The following is a 21346-nucleotide window of genomic DNA, read 5'->3' on the forward strand; positions in this document are numbered from 1 at the left end:
TCTCCCAAGCCAAGCTTGGTAATATATTGCAAAGGATATTTGTCTTCCACTCCGTTTCCCCAGCTGTTACCCAACTTGAATTCAGCCCCAGGACTTCCACACCACAAAAGTGAGGATTCTCCCCTCACCCTGTTAGCTTGGAAAATATCCTTTTTGTAGACATGTTGCTAAAAATGATAAAGTATAAGATTCCAAGCCCTACTCATTGCGGATGTTTAACATCGATGATGATGATTTGCATCGTTATCTATGTTCAATAACAAAAGAAAGGAAGAAAGAAAACAAGCTCATGACAGGTTGAAGGTGCCCTACAGACTGTTGGAAGCAGAGATTTAAAGGCAGTCTAAGGTCTGAGCAAGGTCTATAGATTAGATAATAGCACTGTATTTTTATTTCTAGCTTTCGGTCACTGCTTGGTCATAAAAGAAATTTTATGAGTAGAAATAAATGAATATCTTGTATACAACTTGCTTGTGAAGAGTTCATGTGCATATATACATATGTATTTCTACATGTTGGGATATCACATATATGTATATCTATGTACATGTATATATTTGTATATATGTGATTATGAACATATACATATATAAGCCTGTATTAGGGTTCTCTAAAGGAAGAGAACCGACAGAATAAATATACATATATTAAAAAGGATTTATTAGCTTGACTTCAGGATGCTCTGTAAGTAGGCTCACAATGGCTGTCTCACATTGGAGAGGCCAAGAATGTGGTAGTTGCTCAGTCGTTGAGACTAGCTGTCCCAGCGGACTCAATCTGGTGCTGAAAGTCTGGAGGATTCCTGGTGTCTTAGTTAGGGTTTCAAAAATCCTAACTGAAACACCGTGGCTGAAAAGCAAGTTGCTGTTTATCACTGAAGGAAGTCAGGACAGGAACTCAAGCAGGGCAGGAACCTAGAGGCAGGAGCTGATGCAGAGGCCATGCAAGGGTGCTGTTTTTCATTGACTTGCTCATCCCCCCTCCCTTTTTTATTTGTGTATTTACTGTGTATACAGTGTTTTGTCTGCATGCCGGCCTGCAGACCAAAAGAGGACATCAGATCTCATTATATATGGTTGTAAACCACCATGTCGTTGCTGGGAATTGAACTCTGGACCTCTGGAAGAGCACCTGTGCTCTTAACCCCTGAGCCATCTCTCCGGCCCTCAGCCCACCTTCCCAGGACAACCCAAGGGATGGCACCACCCACCATTGCCCAGGGCCCTCTCCCATTGACCACTAATTGAGAAAATGCCTTGTAGCTGGATCTCATGGAGGCATTTCCTCAGCTGAGGCTCTTTCCCCTCTAATGGCTCTAGCTTGTGTCAAGTTGACGCACAAAACCAGCCTGTATACCTGGAGAGATTGGTCTTTGGCCTACATTTGAATCCCTAAGAATTTGGTTCTGATATAGGTGAAGGACTACGACAGCAAAGGGCTATAGCTAACAGGCATAAAGCAAAATTTCCTTCTTCCAGGTCCTTCTATCTGGATTACCACCAGGGGGTGCCGCACAGATTTAGGGTGGGTCTTCTTGCTTCATTTAATCCGCTCCAGAAAATCTGTCACGGGAGCACCCAGTAGCTTGTGTTTTAGTTGACTCCAGATGAAGTTAATTTCACAACCAAGGTTATTCACAACGATGCCAAAGACAAAGCACACATGGTGAAGAGGATTTAAGGGACCCAGTTGGAGTGTCCAGAAAGTCCTGCGCTGCCCTTGTCCTTCAGGAAGCCCTGGGATGTGGGAAGAGGAAAGCCTGCAAGCATGACTCACTGAAATGACGAGCTGAGCCTCACGGCTGTGAGATGGTTTGGCTCTGGTGTCCAGTCTCCCCATGAGTCCTGAGAGAGCTCAGTGGGGAAGGCATCTGCTGCCAAGCCCGCTGACCTAAGTTTGATGCCTGGGACCCCCATGGTAGGAGAGAACCAAGTTGCTGTCTCACCTTCATATGCACACAGTAACATACATGCCAACCCCTGAGTACTCACATGTATGTAGGCATACTAGCACATAATAATATTATTAAAGATATATATTTATAATACAATTTTAAGATTTTTTTTACATGTATGAGTGTCGTTTTTTTTTGCTTTGTTTGTTTTTTGAGACAGGGTTTCTCTGTGCAACAGTCCTGGTTGTCCTTGAACTCACTTTGTAGACTCTCTGAGATCTGCATACCTCTCAAAAGCTGGGATTAAAAGTGTGCACCACCACCACCCAGCTGTGCTACCACTGCCTGGCATGTTATTCTTGCATAGATGTGCAGGTGCCACGTATACACATGGTGCCCACGGAGGCCAGAAGAGGGCATTTCATCATTAGATTCCCTGGAGTTAGAATTGCAGATGTCTGTCAGCTACCTTATAGGCGCTGGGAACCAGACTCAGGACCTTTGCAAGAGCAGTTAGTGCTCTTAACCACTGAGCCATCTTCCCTGATCATAATTTTTAAAAGGCCTCTTTGCAAACATATTTAGAATAACAGTTTCTATGACTAAAGACCCAGGTCCTATGCATTTGTCCAGTGAAAAAGGCAATTACCCACCTGCCTCTGAAGCTTTGCCCAACTCACAAGAGGTGCTTACCCCAGCTACACAGCAGAGCTCCTAAGAAACCAAGGAGACGGGCTGGAGAGATGGCTCAGCGGTTAAGAGCACTGGCTGCTCTTCCAGAGGTCCTGAGTTCAATTCCCAGCAACCACATGGTGGCTCTCAACCATCTGTTATGAGATCTGGTGCCCTCTTCTGGCCTGCAAGCATACATACAGGCAAAATACTGTGTACAAAATAAACAAATCTTTAAAATAAATAAATAAAATAAAAATAAAAGAAACCAAGGAGACATTGAAAGGGATCACTTGTTTGGTCAGACTTCCATGAGACCAGTTATTAAATTGTAGGTGCATGAATATATATGCATATGTATATTTATGTGTGTGTGTATATACATATATATGTATATATATACATATATTAGGGCTAGGGATAGAACCCAGATCCTCATTCATGCTAAGCAAGTCTCCCCCACTTGCTGCCTTCCTGCACAAATCTGTGCCCTCTTTCCATAGATTTAATAAGCTATACAAATTCTCAGCAGACCTTAGGAACATCACTCCCATACCTCGACACGGGGATGTCCCAGTTTCCCTTGGGTTCTCTAGGCAGCAGCAAAGATAGACTTGGATTGCCACAAAACTTTACTTCTGCCACTGGCTATGTCAGTACAAAGGAAGGGCAGGGATAATGCGCTACTTGGGGAAGAAGGGATCGCAGCCAAGGAAGACAGGCCAGGTGAACCGTGTCAGAGCTTTCAGGGTTAGCGAGCCAGGGATTTACAGACCGCCTTCCCTGTAGGGGCTTTCCCGAAGCTGTGTTTGTCCGAGAGACAGCCTTCCATGGCTGGGAACTAACTGTGCTGGACAAACGCCAGGCATTTGAGATGGGAATACACAGTCATTTAGGCAGCTTGCTTATCCTGTCCCAGAGGAAGTGGAAGGGAAGCTTCAGAGAAAATGGAGGGGCAGGCAGGAGAGCCTTCAGGGGTTACTCCTGCTCCACAGCCTGCATGGACTTCCCTTAGCCTCAGTGGGCACGGATCCCACCTGAGGATATGAGCATGCAGAGGAAAGGTGAGAAAATGAGCTAGGCACACCAACCCAAGCCTGGCGGCACCCATAGCAACAATCATAGAGGAAGAGTTCCTACAAGGAAACTCTGCCGTGGGCTGTAGATGCCGCTGATCCTCATGGCCTGTCTGGCCCAATCCTTAGCTATCAAGAAGCACCTACTGCACCAGACCAGACCTCACCACACCAACGCTGGTCCTCCAAAGGGCTCCTGCCTCACACTGCGCACAAAAGGCCACCCTAGGGATTGTGAGAGTAGCAAGACGTGTTAGAAGAGTAGCCAGAACACAAGGAATGCCATCAGAATTCTGGATGCTCCTAGCAGTCACAGAAAGACTAATTGCTTGTTGAATAGGTGGTTTGAAAAGTGTTTGAGGCGGGATTGCTGTTAAGATTGTGTCTCTTAGAAATGATGAGGAAGCTTTACCCATGATACCTCAACTCTATGGCTACCTAAACAAGACCTGAGCAAGTATACAATAGACATGCTTACGTGGAAGAGGGAATCTCATAGGGCCCCACCCGGAAGCCAAGGAACGCTGAGAGCAGGAGAAATAGTAGTCTCCTTTTATGAGCCCCCAATTGGTTATCCAATACCAAGTGGTCAGCCCTGAAATCATATACACAAAGTAACATTAACCAGACTGAACAGACTGTAGTTATATATTTATTCATATATATATATATATATACATATATAACGATAACAGAAAAAAAGACCATGGATTAGAGAAGGAGCAAGGGGGGAGGAGGGACAGAAGCCTGAAAGGGGTTGGAGAGAGAGGAGAGAAAGGCAAAATTATGCAATTATCTTTTAATTTCAAAAAAATCATAAACCAAATAAAACATTAGATTGAAAGGTATAAGAACATTTTTAGTTTTTCAACTTGGGAATGGAAAAGGCCTTCTTTAGCAAAACACTAATCCCTAAAAGAGGATGGGCTCATGAAGATGGATACTACTTTATGATGCAAGACACTATTAGTTAAGTTGTAAATTTAGCAGCAAACTGTGAAATACAGCACACTTGGCAAACAAAATATTATTAGATATTTTAGGTGTAAAATAAAAATTGTTCTCACAGTTGATGGGCAGAAAACAGGTCAATAACAACATAGTTATTGAACATATTGAACAAGTAATCCTTAAAAGAAGAAATCCAGGGCTGGAGAGATGGCTCAGTGGTTAAGAGCATTGCCTGCTCTTCCAAAGGTCCTGAGTTCAATTCCCGGCAACCACATGGTGGCTCACAACCATCTGTAATGAGGTCTGGTGCCCTCTTCTGGCCTACATACAGACAGAATATTGTATACATAATAAATAAATATTAAAAAAAAAAAAAGAAGAAGAAGAAATCCAGAGGTCTAGCAAGCTGGGGAGGAGAGGATGGTTTTGTGGGTGTAAAAAAGATGCATTTGAACCTGCCATTATGAAACCCATCACTTTGTACACTTCATACATATGCCGGGCAATGGTGGCACACTCCTTTAATCCCAGCACTCGGGAGGTAGAGGCAGGCGGATCTCTGTGAGTTCAAGGCCAGCCTGGTCTACAAGAGCTAGTTCCAGGACATGCTCCAAAGCACTACAGAGAAACGCTGTCTCAAAAAACCAAAAAAAGAAGAAGGAGAAGGAGAAGGAGAAGGAGAAGGAGAAGGAGAAGGAGAAGGAGAAGAAGAAGAAGAAGAAGAAGAAGAAGAAGAAGAAGAAGAAGAAGAAGAAGAAGAAGAAGAAGAAGAAATGAAGAAATACTAGGGCTGGAGAAATGGCTCAGTGGTTAAGAGCACTGACCATTCTTCCGTGGGGCCCTGAGTTCAGTTCCCAGCACCCATCAGGCATCTCACGATTGCCTGGAATTCCAGCTCTAGGGTAGCTGATACCACTGGCCTTCATAGGCACCTATTCTCGCTGCACATAGTCTCTCTCTCTCTCTCTCTCTCTCTCTCTCTCTCTCTCTCTCTCTCACACACACAATTAAAAATAAAAAAGAAGAAACATAAGAATCAATAGATACGAAAGAAGAGAGCATCACTCCACAGCTCAAACACAATGAGAAGACAGGAAAACCAGAAAGATTTATCTTCTCAGTGATTGGTGACAATGTAGCCAAACTGCTAATGTTGGCAGAAGTATTAATAGATGGGAAAATCCACTTGAAAAGATCATGTGGTCCTAGCTGCCGAAAATCTAAGATGCATACACCCTTTGAACCAGAGGTTTGCTTCTACAAACCAGCAACGACAAACACTCAAACATATTTACTTGGGCAAAATGCCAAGATTTCTATCCTGGCCTTCCCGGAAACTGAAAACCTGAAACTGTCGGTGGACATTGATTTTAAAATACAGTATCTAGAAAGATCTACCCACTATTCCTGCTCACCAGAACAGTGGTGGCTCAGGTCGGGGGTTGGTAGCCACCCAATTTGATAAAACAGCCACTGGCTACACCGACTGCTTGAAAAAGGTCGGGCCCAACTAAGAAAAGCTATAAGTATGAAATGCCCACGAGACCTCCGAGTTCTGGGTCAGAAACTCTGCATTTTGCTCCAGGCCACTGTCACGGACTGAACTCTCCAGGTCTACCGCCTAGGTCTTCCCACTGCGGAGGCCAAGTTCAGTATGAACTGGGCTGGACTGGGCTGGTGACAGTGGAGCTGTACCCTGGGCTGGGGCTTCCTGAGCTACGAACACACACAGTCACATGGGCCTCTGCTTTGGTAGTGTGGGCTCAGCTGGGCGTGTGTGGCTCAGGCCCACCATCCAGTTCAGGTTTTAGAACAGGAGGAAGGGAAAACAGCAAGAAGCTGCTAGCAGTCCCCATTACACATAGCCAGGCTGGCAGCCAAGAGAAGCCAAGCCATCTCTGTTCTTCTGGTTCTCAGACAAGAGGCCTGTGCTCCTCAGTAAGTGTGACAGGCACTGAGGCCCTGACCTGGGGACTAAGCAGGTGGTAATGTCTACCAGGCCCGCAGTCACTGTGGTGACAGAGTGACAGAGTGGTCACCATGGTGACAGGAGTAGAAGCCTTTGGCCATCAGTCCTAGTTTTCTGCATGGTAGCTCTAATGACAGAATGGTCACCATAGAAACCACAGGCCTCTCAGGAGCACAGAGGCCCTTGCAGGAGAAATCTACTCCACACCTGGTAGGAACAGAAGCATTGACTGTGACTGAGCCCAGAGAAGAAAGCTGGGCCGGGAGGAACAGTTACCTGTTGCCTCATTACTCGAAAGCCGCCCCCAAGCCACAGGAGGGAGACACCTTTTCTGCTGAGTCTGTCTCAGGCCACCAAGCCGGCGCAGCTCAGCATAACTGGAAGAAAGTCAACCAGCGCTGAGGACATTTCCCTGGGAGCACATGGTTCCTCCTGGAGCACACGGCCTGAGCATGCCTGGGTGGGGAGAGGGCCAGAAGAGAACATGAAAAGGAGGAAATCGTGACCTCGGCCAGCTGCGGTGGACTGTAGTCTCTGAGGCCTGGCACTGGTTGTGGCTGTGTGGGAGACACCTGGGCTGTTTCTGCTTTGGAGATCTGGTGGGGAACACTGAGAGGGGTCCCAGCTCGCCCGGGCTGGCAGCGGCACAGATGCTGGATGACAGAACCAGGATGGAGGCCACCAAGAAGGAAAAGGTACCTGCCTCCTTTTAAGAGCATCCCTTTGCATGTGCCCGACACTCAGAGAGTTGGCTGCCACCAAGAAGGGCCTGCATCTCAGAATGTGCTTTTCTTTACAGAATCTTTAAGAAAGATGGGGCTGGAGGCGCTTGTGGGGTGGAAAGATTTCTTCTTTCTAGGCTTGTGAGCCAGGAGAGGAGCTGCACCGAGATCTGGGAAGCGATCTGCTGGAGACTCTGAGGTGGGGGGAGGGGGAATCAGAGATCCAATTGGGGTGTTTGGCTGCCTGAAGTATTAGTAGGATGAACCTACTGCCTAATTTTGAGGTGGTACTGAACCACCACAAGTCAAAGGCCTCCTTCTCCTCACAGCACTTCACAGGGGGCCTGAGGGCGGCTGCTCCATGGTGAAGAGCATAGGGCGGTCCTTTCCCCAGCAACAGAGTTCCAGGTATTGTCAGTGCTGGCCCTGGGCTGAGCAGTGAGCAAGGAAACAGACAAGGAAACATGAGTGGAGAAGACGGCAGGGTTCCCATTCTCAAGTGAGCAGGATTCAGTCTCCCATTCTGGAGACGGCAGGGTTCCCATTCTCAAGTGAGCAGGATTCAGGCGTTCTGGACTCGGTTTTGCCTGGCTTCTCTCCTCTTTGTGTGAAATGGCAAGGTCAGCATAAACACCCCCTAGCCTGTCTCTGCCAGGGCTGACGATGTTAGAAAACACCCATCCAGGCAAGTCTGAGTGAGAGGCCCACATGGTGCAGAAAGCGACGGGTCAGGACCCCGATAAAGTCTCACAGGTGGCTTCCACTGGCGCGCTGGTTTAGTTGAGAAATGCCAAACTGGAGAACCACCCCACAACCCTTGGGGAGCACAAGGAGGCTGGAAACGGAAGGCGGTGAACATATGGGTTGGAGATCTGGTGGTTTTTCCATAATGGGAAAAAAAAAGCTATGGGGTGACTGCATATGTGTTCATCTGATTCAGGCAGGCAATGGCCTCATGCTCATTTGAGGTCTGGACCTTGCCCACTAGAAGGGAGATAGGCATCAACTCTCCTCGTAAGCTGCTGTGTATGTCCTGGCTTCCCAGAGCTCTTTTGCCCCCTCCTCGCCAAGAGTCTTTAAAGCACACACATGGATGTGTCTGTCTATGTCTACTGTGTGCATAGGGGTCCTGACTTGCCCAAGCAAGGCACATTAGCTGCTCTGAGTAGCTACGGTAGCATTAGAAGCTGCTGGCAGGACTGGATTCAGAAGGCGTTAGACTCGTCAGCTTCCTAATTCCTGCTCTTACCTACATAGCATGTATTCAAACCTCTAATTCCCTGTAGCCTCTGCTGATGACTTGATACATCTGAGTCCTGCCGAGTGGAATCTTCTGCAATCCACGGCCAGATCTGTGCTTCTCTCTCACTGCCCAGTATGAGTTTGTCCCTGAGGGAGGTGATGTCTGGACCTCAGTGGACAGACAGGCCAGGCTGAGTCTGGAGGCCGCCACTTGGCCTCTTTGGGCCTATGACTGATTGCTAATTCATTAGAACAATGATGTTTGCCTCCGCCAGCTGCTAAGAGGACGGAGCTCTGCCTGTCAGGACGGTCAGCTGCAGGGCTGAGCACACTGACGAGCAGGGTAGAAATCCTGGAAATGTGGGTGCTTAGCTAAATGGATCTACATGTCCTAATGGGAGTCTCCTGTTGCCACCAATAAGAACTTAAAACAGCACACAACTGCTCTGTTAAAGTTCTGGATCTAAAATGAATCTCCTGGGGTTAAAATAAAGGTGTCGGCAGACCTGGCTCCTTCTGGGCACTATAGAGGAACCCATTTCCTTTTCCCTTCAAGCTTCTACAGGTCAGCCGAATTCCTGATCTTACGATCCTTTCTGCCACATTCAAGGGTGGCAGCTGCATCTCTCTCACCCAGGCCATCATCACAGAGCCTCTCCTCCCTGGCCCCCTTATGATAACCAGTGTTATCCAAACAGGTAACCAGGGTCATCTCAGTCACTAACTCAATCACATCTCCCAAGTCCTTCTCATCACATAAGGTGACATACTCTCAGGTCCCAAGGGACATCTGTAGGAACCATGACTCTGCCTCTTTTACTGTCCTGTCTCCTACATGAATATCCCCTCACTCATGAGCTCTTCCTTGACTCTCCCTAACATCCCAGCGGCCTTGCACATTAACAGCTCTGGGTTTGACGGCAGATGCAGTCAAATCCATGCCACACCCACCTCGGCAGATGCCACGCCTCTCTAGGCAAATGCCATGCCCCCTCGGCAGATGCCACACCTCCTCGGCAGGTGCCACACACGCCTTGGCAGATGCCACACCCCCTCGGCAGTTTCACTATGATTTCAGGTACTTGTGGCCTACAGCTGTCCAAAATACTATGTAGGAAATTCCAAAACTAAGCCAACAAGAAGTTTCAAAGATTTATTTTTTTCTTTTAATTATGTACATATGCATGTTTGTATCTGAGAATGTGCACATGTGTGTCCAAATGCCCTTAGAGTCTAGAAAAGGTGTCGAATCCCTTGGAGCTGGAGTTACAACATGGGTGCTGGGAACTGAACTCCGTTTCTCTGCAAAAGCAGTGTGTACTCTTAAGGGCCGAGCCATCTCTCCAGTCCCCCAACATAAGTTTAAAATTGTATGTTGTTCTGTGTAGCATGATGGAACATCACACACGCTTCTCTGTAAATCATAGTCTGTAAGTGCATCCACTATTTACTGTGTATTTAGAGTAATGTATAGCAAGGCTATATTTGCTGCGTGCCCAATCTTCATTTGGAAGCTTTCTCCATTATCAGATTGATTGACAATATCCCAGACTGTGTTCCAGTAACATTTCTGCAGTAGCCTAACTGCTTTGTGACGCCCAGTGTCTCAGTCCATCTCCTTATGCGGCTGCCCCATTACCTCCCCTCACAGAAGGGGAATACAGGAAAGCAGTGTGTTTTGAAAGAACATTTATCAGGAAATATTCTTATAATTAGTCTGATTATCAGTTATTGCTGCTAGCCTCTTACCAAGCCAAATGTTTTATATATTTATATGTCTCCTGAGTCTTCAAGTATCCACTGAGGGTTTTGGACTGCACCCCCATCATGGATAAGAAAAGTATATTTTATACAAAGTTTTAATTAAATTCTTACATTTAAATATAAAATAACCATATGGGACCATTGCCTTTCTGGGCAGAGAGGGGTGGGTTATGCTCAGATTTTTCCAAGGTCACAGCCTTTGCATTGAAGTCTCCCGCATGACCCAGTGAGCCCTCGGGGCAGGGGGGCGAGAAGAGGGGGCTCCGGGCATGGACAGGTCTTTAGTGTGCTGCGAATGGGACCCATGTCCTCAGCCTTCCGTCCAGTGTTGCCTTCTGAGCAGCCTGCATGGAAGGCTCCGCAGGAGAGAATACTGTCTGTCCCTTGGTTGTTTGTCCTGGGAGGGTTCTGAAGTAGGAAATACCTTCGGGATATGGGGGGGGGGGAGGTCGGTCAGCTCCTGGATACAGAAGAGAAGCCTACTGATGTAGAATCTATGGAGACAGAAGTCAATTCTCCACCACCTGTGCAGCTGCTCCCCATAAACACTCTTGGTATTTGACTGCTTCTGGGAGCCAAAGACTCTCAGGGCTCCGTCCATGGCCAGCGAGGGGCCTCCTGTTGAAGGGCAAAGGGTCCTCAGAGACAGATTGTAGGGATACTCTGATAGGGAGTTCTTGGGTCATAAAAGTCAGAGGCTGGGTTCGGGATTTAGGAGCCACTCTGAGACGGGCCCAGCCTTTGCGCTCCTATGCTCCCTGGTGCCTGGGACCCTGGAAAGAGGCTAGGGCTTCCAGGGGCTGGAGAGATGGCTCAGTGGTTAAGAGCACTGCCTGTTCTTCCAAAGGTCCTGAGTTCAATTCCCAGCAACCACATGGTGGCTCACAACCATCTATAAAGGGGTCTGGTGCCCTCTTCTGGCTTGCAGGCATACATGCAGACAGAATACTGAGAATACTGTATACATAATAAATAAATCTTAAAAAAAAAATTAGGATACTCAGGTTTGAACTTCAGATAAACAATCAGTGTTTCATTATGTGTCTCTTTCTGGGAGAGTTGATTCCATCTGGAGTGCAAATCTCAAGTGAGTCTGGTTGTGAGTTTGCCGTCTCGGAGCCTCAGGGAGGGACCATGGCCCACCAGGTGCCAAAGTGTGGGTGGGAATATTTGCACTGAACAGGATGGTTATTCATACATGGAAATATGCCTAATACAGAGCTGATCATTCAGTAACTGGGTAGGGGATTCTGAAATTGCTTCATATCGTGTGTAAATATTTAGTGGCTTGCTTTACCTGGAGAGCATTTTAATGACCGTTCCTGGGTGGGTAGCCCACTTTCTCTGACTTTTAACCCTGGAGTACAGGGTTCCTGTGGAGTAATCCTGCCATCTGTGAATTAGCTCCCCAACACATTTTCAGACTGGCTGCAAAGGGGGCAAGAGAGATAGATGTCTCAGTATAGTTCTTTCCAACAAAGCATGAGGACCTGAGTCTGTGTTCCCTGCATCCAAACAAAAGCGGAGCATGGAGTCACACGCCTGAAATCCCAAGAGCTCGGAAATCAGTTATAGGAGCTACCTGGTGCTTACTGGCCAGCTGAGGTTAGCCAAATCAGCAAGCTCTAGATTCAGTGAGAAGCCGTGTCTCAAACAAGAAGGTGGCAAGGCCCGTGAGATGCTCAGCAGAGAAAGGTACTGCTGACAAGACTGATGACCCGAGCTTGGTCCCCAGGACCCACACGATGGAAGGAGAGAGCTGGTCTCTGCACGTTGTTATCTGACTGCCTCAGGAGTGCCATGGCGCGCGCGCACTTACACGCACACACGCACACGCACACACGCACACGCACCATGTAAAACTGCAAAAACTCCTGAGCAGTTCATGCACCCAGGAAGTTTAAGAGGGGCAACTTGGCTTGGATTATGTGGAGAAAGTTAGCAGGTAGAACGGATAGCTTCCTCAACTCATTCAGGCACGGCCCAACCCTCTTCTCCATTAAATCATCCCGGAGGACTTCAGCCTCGCGGAAGTGGGCAAAGTGGCTTCTTCCGTGAGTCTGAAGGATCAGATGGTCTAGCAAAATTCTCGGCTTGGAGGCAACTTGGTAGAGAAATCAAGCCTTCCTTGGGTTATGAGAAAGGGTTCTATGAGCAGATCTCGGGGTTCAAGGGGAGCTTGTTGTGGTTTAATGTGAAATGTCTTCCATAGGCTCGTGTGTTTGAACACTTGATCCCCAGCTGCTGGCGCTGTTTGGAGAGATTATGGAGGTTTAGGAAGTGGAAGCCTCCGTGAAGGAAGTGGGTCACTGGGAGTGGGCCTTGAGCAGATACAACCTTGTCCGGTTTCTTCTTCACTCTCTGGTTCCTGAGTGTGGATACGATGTGAGCATCCAGCTTTCTGCTTCTGCCTCCATGATATCCATGTCTGCTGCTATATCCTCTCACCTTGAAGAACCGTATCCTCCTGGAGCCGCAAGCCAAAATAAGCCTTTTCTCCATTACACTGCTTTTGTCGAGGTTTTCTACTTTAACAGACAGAAAAGTAACTAAGAGCTAGTGCTATTTCCACTCGGCTCCCTTGCATACTGGCAGTATTTACAATGGAGGACACAGCAAAGGCCACTTAGGACTTTCCCCTGGAAAGCCAGTTGCTAGCTCTCTTCCTACATAACACTGGGGTTCGGTCACCTTGCAGGGAACTCGCACTTCCTGACTCGCTTGAGTTCCTGACCTCCTCTCTCCTGATCCATCCAGGGTCACTTTTTATGCCCACTTCACCTTGTTTCCACTTCTTTAGACTGCCTGATGCCTAGGGCGACTTGTTAGTGGCACCCTGTCTATTAGGGATAGTGGGCTGGTCCAGATACCAGATTCAACTGAGCACATCTAAAGGTAATATGATAAATGTCACCTGGCCGGCAGCCTGGAAGCCAGGGGTTCTCAGTCTCTAAAAGGCTCAGGTTAGCTTTTCTGATGACTGCCAGATCACAAGGGCCTTGGGCACAAACAGACCAAGCAATCTTCCAGAAGCAAAAATGGACGGTGCCTCGTCCTTGCATGGAAACTGACCTGAGTGGAAAGGCGGAAGAAAAGACAGCATATGAACATACAGAAAAGCTGGGACTGGATGTACTGGGCTCTTGGATGGAGAAGCCTCAGCACACCAGGAGCTTAGTGTGTGTGTCATTTGGAGCTAAGCCGGGAAGAGGAGTTATTGCATACAGATGAACAAGGAGGCAGGTGTAGCTAACCCAAGTACAGGGGAGCAGTATTCAGATCCCACACACCCAGGGGGAAGCCACACTGGGTATTTTCTGCACAGAATATCAGTGTCCACACATGGGCCAGAGGCAGAGTTTGCCTTTCCTCTGAGCCTCTCCCAGGGAAGACTTTACTACTGCAGTGGGGCCAAAGCGCTGGGCTCCTTGACTGCACCATGTCAACGACAAACATCCACACAGGACTTCATCCAGTCCCTACAGGAAAAGGCTTCTATCATCACACCTCCAGGATGCCTCATGGTCTAGAAAGCAACCCAGCAGATGAGGACAGCGAGGAGACAGTTCTGTGCTCAATGCTGGGCATGTTCCTGCCTGACCCTGGCCAGAATGAAGGCCCTATGGCCAGGCAGGCAGGGACACTAGCTTTTTAAGAAACAACAACAAAAGGATCTACTCCACCCTTGAAAGTACCACAGGCAAGAAGCTAGCCCAGGGGCTACAGTAGGTCAAAGTCACAGGACGCCAGACAAATGAGACCAGAGATCAGTTGCAGGCAGCACCTCCAGGTCGCAGGGCCATTGCTGAGCATGATGGGCCAGGCCTGGGCCTTTGGACCTGCAGGAGGCACAGTCTCCTGCTCTCTTGGCTCTGCTGCACAGAACGCAAAGACTATAAACCTAAGCAAACAGCAAGATGTGGGCTCTAATAGTGACAATCACTAACCAATACTTGGGCTAGGACCTAAAATTAAGGAGAGGAGGAGCTCCTCCCAGAAGCTGTTTCCAGGGGAATTTGCTCTCCCATTCAGTAGAGGCAGCCTGAGTTCCAGAAAGCTCTGGCTCTCTTGACCAGAGAGACCTTTTAGGATGCATATCACCGTGGCCCTATTAAAATAGAGACTCTTGTGTGAATGACAAGATTTATCTTCTAATCCCTACGCAGTTCCGTCAAATGTTCTGGCATCAGATCCCTATTTGAGTAGGATTATAACCGCAGTTTTGGAGCTATAAACTACTCCTGGAAGGAAACTAGAAAGAGTCCCATACCAGCTCAGACACCTCCATCCCTTGCCCTGCATCCCACCATCAGAGCAGGAATGACAACCTCCGTAGTCCTAGATACCCAAAAAGTTTTCCAGGAGACTGCCGTATCTGTCTCCAGCATCATCCTCTGCTCTTCCTTCTGAATGTGTAGTATCACTACAGTGGAATCCACTTCTGTAAGCCGGGTGTGGTGACACCTACTTGTAATCCCAATGCTCAGGAAGTGGAGACCAGAGGGTCAAGAATTCAAGGCCAGCCTCAGCTCCACAGTGAGACTGAAACTCAAAAACTCACAACGAAAACATAGAACCCATCTTTGCAGGTGAAGTTTAATGAATTTGGTCAAATGCAACCATCAAGTTGCCTATCGAGCTGGGCAATGGTGGCACACACTTTTAATCCCAGCACTCAGGAGGCAGAGGCAAGCAGATCTCTGAGTTGATGTTGTTGGTGTTTTACTCTTAGGGCTTTTTGAGGGGTCCACCACCCAGATCCCAAATAAATCACACACAGAGAAATTTATTCTTACTGGTTAATGCTCGGCCTTAGCTTGGCTTGATTCTTGCCAGCTTTTTTTAAGTTATCCTGACTACTTTTCCCTCCAGGCTTTTTTCTTACTCCATGGCTGACTGGGTGAGTGAGTGGCTGACCCTTGGTGTTCTCCTCTCCTTGTTCTCTGGTTGCTCCTTCCTCATTTCTCCTTCTATTTATGCTCTCTGCCTGACAACCCCAACTATCCTTGCACCTGCCTTGCTATTGGCTGTTCAGCTCTTTATTAGATCATCAGGTGTTTTAGACAGGCAAAAAAACACAGTTTCACAGAGTTAAACAAATGCAGCATGAAGGAATGCAACACATCCTTACAACAATAAAACAAATGTTCCTCAACATAAAAAAGTGACACACCCTAAAATAATATTTCCCCAACAAGTTGGAGGCCAGCCTGGTCTACAGAGTGAGTTCCAGGACAGTCAGGGAGACACAGAAAAATTCTGTCTCAAAAAACAAAACAACAACAACAAAAGACTCCTTCCAGCACTCTAAGAGGCCCCTTGATCCTGCCTCCTTGCTGTCTATCATCTCTCCCACTCCAGTCCTTGGGAATCTAAGTTCGGTTTTTTCCTTCTTTATTTTCCCTTTCCAGAATATCTGTGAGCAGAAGCCTTGAGTCCAATCTGCGGTAGCTGGCTCTTTCCCTGGAAATGAGCTTTGCTATGTCAGCAGCACGTTGCTCTTTGCCCCTTCCCACTGCTCAGCAGTGTCAGCATCTGGGTTGTTCCCAGCCCAAGCTGTCATGTGTGAAGCTTCCGTGAACATTCTAGTACAAGTCTTTGTGTGGACAGGAGTGCTCATTTGGCGAGCAGCAAGAGGTGAGAATGACATTGTTTAAGTAAGCATTTAAACCTTGGAAGAAACTGCCAAACTGTGTTCCACACTGGAGGCAGCATTTGCCTTTCCCAGGGTAGGGGCAGATGGCCCCAGTTGCTGCACATCCTCCCCAGTTCCTGCTTGTGTCCACATTTTAAGTTGGAGTCATCCTGGGGCTATGCAGTAGCATCCGGGGTGCTCTTCCATTTCATCTTTTGGATGAATGATGCTATATATGGTTTTGTGTCTATATTGAACAATCTTTGGAGATGTTTTCTTGTAAAATAGGGGTGCTGTATCTTACTGAGTAGGCAAGGCTCTTTATATGTCCTAGTCCTGGACATGTATGTGCTTGATGGGGTGAGTGGCCCTGAATAGATCCCGGGGGCATACGCCCACATTTATTCCTATGAACCATGTCCACAGTCTTTGCTCCCATGGCCTGTATATCCACCCCAGCCTCTCTCACCCATCACCCCGATGCCTGCCATATGATGCCCCAGCTTGTTTGCCCATCCTTCCAGATCTTGGAGGCAGGTAGATCTTTGATTCTGGGTAGGTCCTAGAGACAGAAGTAAAGAGTCGGAGCATCGTTGTTCCCCAAGCCCCACCCACCCTGCTGTCACAGCCATAAGGCATCCCCACCTCTACACCCTCACACTCGTTCCTTGGTCACCAAAACCTCTTGACTGTCATCACTCATTCAATAGGTCATTTTTGTCTGGGTCACTGGCAAGACTTTTATAAGCATATTTTTGTTGTTCTAGAGATCAAACCCCAGGCCCTGGTGTAGCTAGGTAAGTGCTCTACCACTGAGTTACATCCCTAACCCCAATGTATCATTTTTTGTTTTTGTTTCTGTTTTTAGCATCTGGGCTTGGCATTTGTGTAAGGGGAAAGGCTCCACATGACTCCCTGTTTCAACTATGGGTACCTCTCTTCTTGTCTTCCTGAGGGAAGTTTTAAATAATCTACATTATTTGAAAATCTTCTAACTCTTCTCATTTTTGAAATGCCTTCATATAGTCATGTATAACTCTCATGAGCCTTACAAACTTCCTGCATCTATAACTAAACCCCTTTCTTAAGTTGTTTGTGTCTTTTCTGCTATCTTTGACCATATTATGCAATGATAGTCTCTTCTTTCTTTTTTTAGATTTATAAGTATTTTTTATATTTATTTTTTTAATTATGCATATAATAGTCTGTCTGCGTGTATGCCTGCAGTCCAGAAGAGGGCACCAGATCTCATTACAGATGGTTGTAAACCACCATGTGGTTGCTGGGAATTGAACTCAGGACCTTTGAAAGAGCGGGCAATGCTCTTAACTGCTGAGCCATCTCTCTAGCCCTCCAGTCTCTAATTTCTTATCTTTTGTGCATGCATGTGGTGTGTGTGAGAGAAAGAGAGAGAGAGAGAGAGAGAGAGAGAGAGAGAGAGAGAGAGAGAGAGAGAGAGAGGAGAGAGAATACAGAGGAACGCATAACACCATATACACATGTGGAGGTCAAAGGACAGCCCTGGCTGCCACCGTGTTGGGGCGAGGTCTCTCTTAGTGTAGACTTCAGCATAGCCCAGACCCTGGTGCCACCACAAGGATGAGGTCACCGCAGAATATCTACCCCTTTTGCTGTTATCCAGTCTCCAGTTCACTTTCCGCCAGCACCACAGCTGGCTTAGTCCTGCTGCTTGGGACTCGTGACACAATTCTGATATGAGATTGTAATGGAGTAAAACCACTCACCTCGTGGCTGGAAAGTGAGAGAAAGAAGAGGAAGGCTGGACTCATACTCTGTCCTCATGGGGCACCACCTGCCGTGACTTAAAAGGTTCCCTATCCCTATTGAACCTTGGGAGGACATCGAAGAACCAAACTTCAATGTCAGCTCCTGTTTAGAAAGAGAAAGAATGAGAAACAAAACCCCACAGCAGTGAGGAAGTGTCACCGTGCAGGACCTGGGAGGACACCTGCCCGTGAGTGTGTTCTTTGAGAGCACTTGGTCCTCCTCTGTGGGGCATTCACACCCTCCCCAGCCTCAGCTCTACCTTGGGAAGACTTGTGGGCACTCTGGGTGTGCGCTATCCTTCCTCAGCCCCCTCCCTGCTAATAATATATGGGTCCCAGTAGTTATCTTTTGGTCTGATTAATCAAAGCCTTCTTTTCCAGCCAAGTTTATCAGATTTTCCCCTCAAAAAACTCATGATATCTCATTTTTTTGCTCGTGTGGTTGCCTATAGATCCTCCTCCTCTGACTTGTATAGCTCCCTACCTTCTCCTAACGGTGGGACTCTGAGGCACATGAAACAGCACACTGGGGTGAGAAGTTCCATCAGCTGATCTTTAGCCTTGTGAGCCCCTTGGTTTAACTGAGATATCCAAACTGTCCTTTGCCAAGATGCCCTCAAGTTTAGCTCCAGTTTTGGACCAGTCAAGAAGTACTGAACTGCTCGGGCCCCGTCTGGGTGCCATGTGGTGCCTATAGTATCAGCAACTGTGCAAAGCACCTTCCAGAAGAAATTGTTGAATGAGAGAACAGTGTGATTGTGACTAAGGAAGTAAACCCCTGCTTTTACTAGGAAGATGGGAGGCTTATTAGTCATTCACTCTTAACTGCTGGGCTTTCTCCCCAGGAGAAACTTTTAAAATACAGTTCAGTATGTCTACAGAGTGAGTTCTAGGACAGGCTCCAAAGCTACAGAGAAACTCTGTCTCGAAAAAACAAAAAACAAACAAACAAAAACAAACAAAAAACTCTTTTGGACTGTTGAGATGGCTCAGAGGTTAAGAGCACTGGCTGTTATTCCAGAGGTCCTGAGTTCAATTCCCAGCACCCACATGGTGACTCACAACCATCTATGATGAGATCTGTTGCCCTCTTCTGGTGTGCAGGCAAAATGCAGAAAGAACACTGTGTACACAGTAAATAAATCTTTAAGTGAATAAAGAACATTTAAAGTGTCGTTAAACAAATGTTCTACAGCATAAACAAATATGACGCATCTTCAACTAATATTCCAGAGCACCCCACTATTTCCACAACTATTTTATCATTCCACCTGGAAACTCACTGGGTTCCTATTCCTCCATATCCCTAACAGGCACTATTCTTTTTGTTTCAATAAATTTATCTTTCTATATTTGCAAAAGTGGAATCATCCCTTTTTAGAAGAGTTATTTTTTAAAGGTTTATTTATGTATTATGTATACAGTGTTCTACCTGTATGTTTGCCTGCAGACCAGAAAAGGGCACCCAGATCTCATTACAGATGGTTGTGAGCCACCATGTGGTTGCTGGGAATTGAACTCAGAACCTCTGGAAGAGCAGTCAGTGGTCTTAACCGTTGAGCCAGCTCGCCTGCTTACTTAGCATGCTATTATTGACATTGATCTGTACTGTAGCATGTATCAAAACTTCATTCCTTTTCATGGCTAAATTGCATTTACTGGTTTGTACACGTATCTTTTCCTTTATTGATTTGTCAATTGATAGGAAGTTGGTGTGTGTCTACCTTTTGGGTTTTGTGAATATCACTCCTAACGACTGATCATTTCATGCAAGAATTTGTTTGAGTCCCCCTTTCCGTTCTTTAAGAGTATGTACTTAAGGGTACAATCGATGGGTCATAGGGTATTCTCCATGTTTAACTTTGCACAAGTTGTTTTGCACAGCAACTGAATTATTTACATCCCTACCAGCAATGTATGAGGGACCCAAACTCTGTCCTCTGCCAATACGTCACCATGGCAACAACACCTATTATTTTCTGACCCCCGCCCAGAAAACCTGTCTTTTTTGTTTTTTTAACATACCTGTCTTAGTGGTGGGTATCTCACAGCTATGCTTAGCATTTCCCCAGTGACTAGCGTCTGTTCACGTGCTCTTTGTCCACTCTTAAATCTTCTTGAGAAAAAGGTCTGTTCTAATCCTTTGCCCAATACATGGCATTATTTACTTTTTTGTTATTGTTGAGTTGTAAGAATTTTCTTTATTGATATATATGAATTAAGCCCTTTCTTACTTGATGCAAGATTTGCAATATTTTTTTTCATCCAGTGCCCTCTGAATAGTGCCCATCTACCCACTAAGATTGTGGTTGTTGTTTTCTGAGATAGGGCTCTTGCTATGTTGCCCAGATTAGCCCTGAACTCCTAGGTTCAAATGATCTTCCTGTCTCAGGCTCCTGAGGCTTTAGCTACTGAACAGGCCACCACACGCGCCCTTAAAAGTTGATAGAGTCTCATTATCTGTGACCTCTTGTTGCCAGTGTCCTTGGTGTCACACCTAAGAAGTTATTCCAGGACTGGGTATGTAGCTCACTGGCGTAAAGGCCTAGACTTGATCCTCAACACTACAAAAAGTTAAAAAGAGGCCACTGTTAAGTCCACTGAGGTTTATCCCATATCTTCTAAGAGTGTTCTGACTTCACCATTTTGTTACATTTCTTTTTTAACTAACTTTTGATTGGCATAGGAAGTGACGGATTCCATTGTGCTCTTCTCACACATACGTAACATCACCATGTGCTTCCTCTCGCCCTTTGAGTCCCTTCAAGCTCACTTTTGTTATGGTGTTGGGAAGAATTCAGTTTATTCTTATGTACATGGACACCAAATTTACCCATCCGAAGGGATCGTTTTTCTTCCACTGAATTGTCTTGGTTCCTTTGTCAAAGTCAAGGCATGCAAGGGGGATTGTTCCTGGACATGCTATTCTGTTTCACTGGGTTGTGTGTGCACCATTAAAGCAACATCGATCATAATGCCCTTTTGGTTACTAGGCCGCTTTGCAGTAACTTTGAAACTGGAACTATGGATTCTCTGTTTTGTTTTTTTTTTTTTCAAGATCATTTTGAATATTCAGGATTCTTTGAGACTCTGTGATGATTTTAAAATAAGTTTTTTCCTTCCTCAAAAAGCATAATTGCATATTGTTAGGGCCTGTCGAGACTGCAGGTCACTGGGGTGCGTTTCCCCAGCACTGGTGTTTCCAGTGCACAAACTCTGGTGCCTCCGTTTGCTAAGGTGTCTCTTGCATCTTTTAGTGGTCTTCAGCTGTCAATGAGTCTTTCATCCCCTTGATTTTATTCCCCAGGTGCTCCTTCCTTGGTGCTGTTGTAAATGGAGTCACTTTCTTGGTTTTTTTTTTTTTTTTTTTGGAATGCCTTGTTGCAGGTAGATAAAAATACAAATGATGTTTTTGTGAATGGGTGAATTGATGCAAACATTTTTGTGGATTATCTGTGCCCTTCTACAGATACAATGATGTCATCTGAATCAGAGACGGTTTGCAGTCCATTTGGCTGCTAAAGAAAATTTTATAAATTAAGCCACTTGTAAACTTTTTCACAGTTCTGGAGTCTAGGAGTCTGAGGTGAAGCTGTGCTGGGTCAGGGCCCATTCTCACTTTCAATACCATCAC

Source organism: Chionomys nivalis, chromosome 6 (genome assembly GCF_950005125.1).
Source record: "Chionomys nivalis chromosome 6, mChiNiv1.1, whole genome shotgun sequence".
NCBI lineage: Eukaryota > Metazoa > Chordata > Mammalia > Rodentia > Cricetidae > Chionomys > Chionomys nivalis.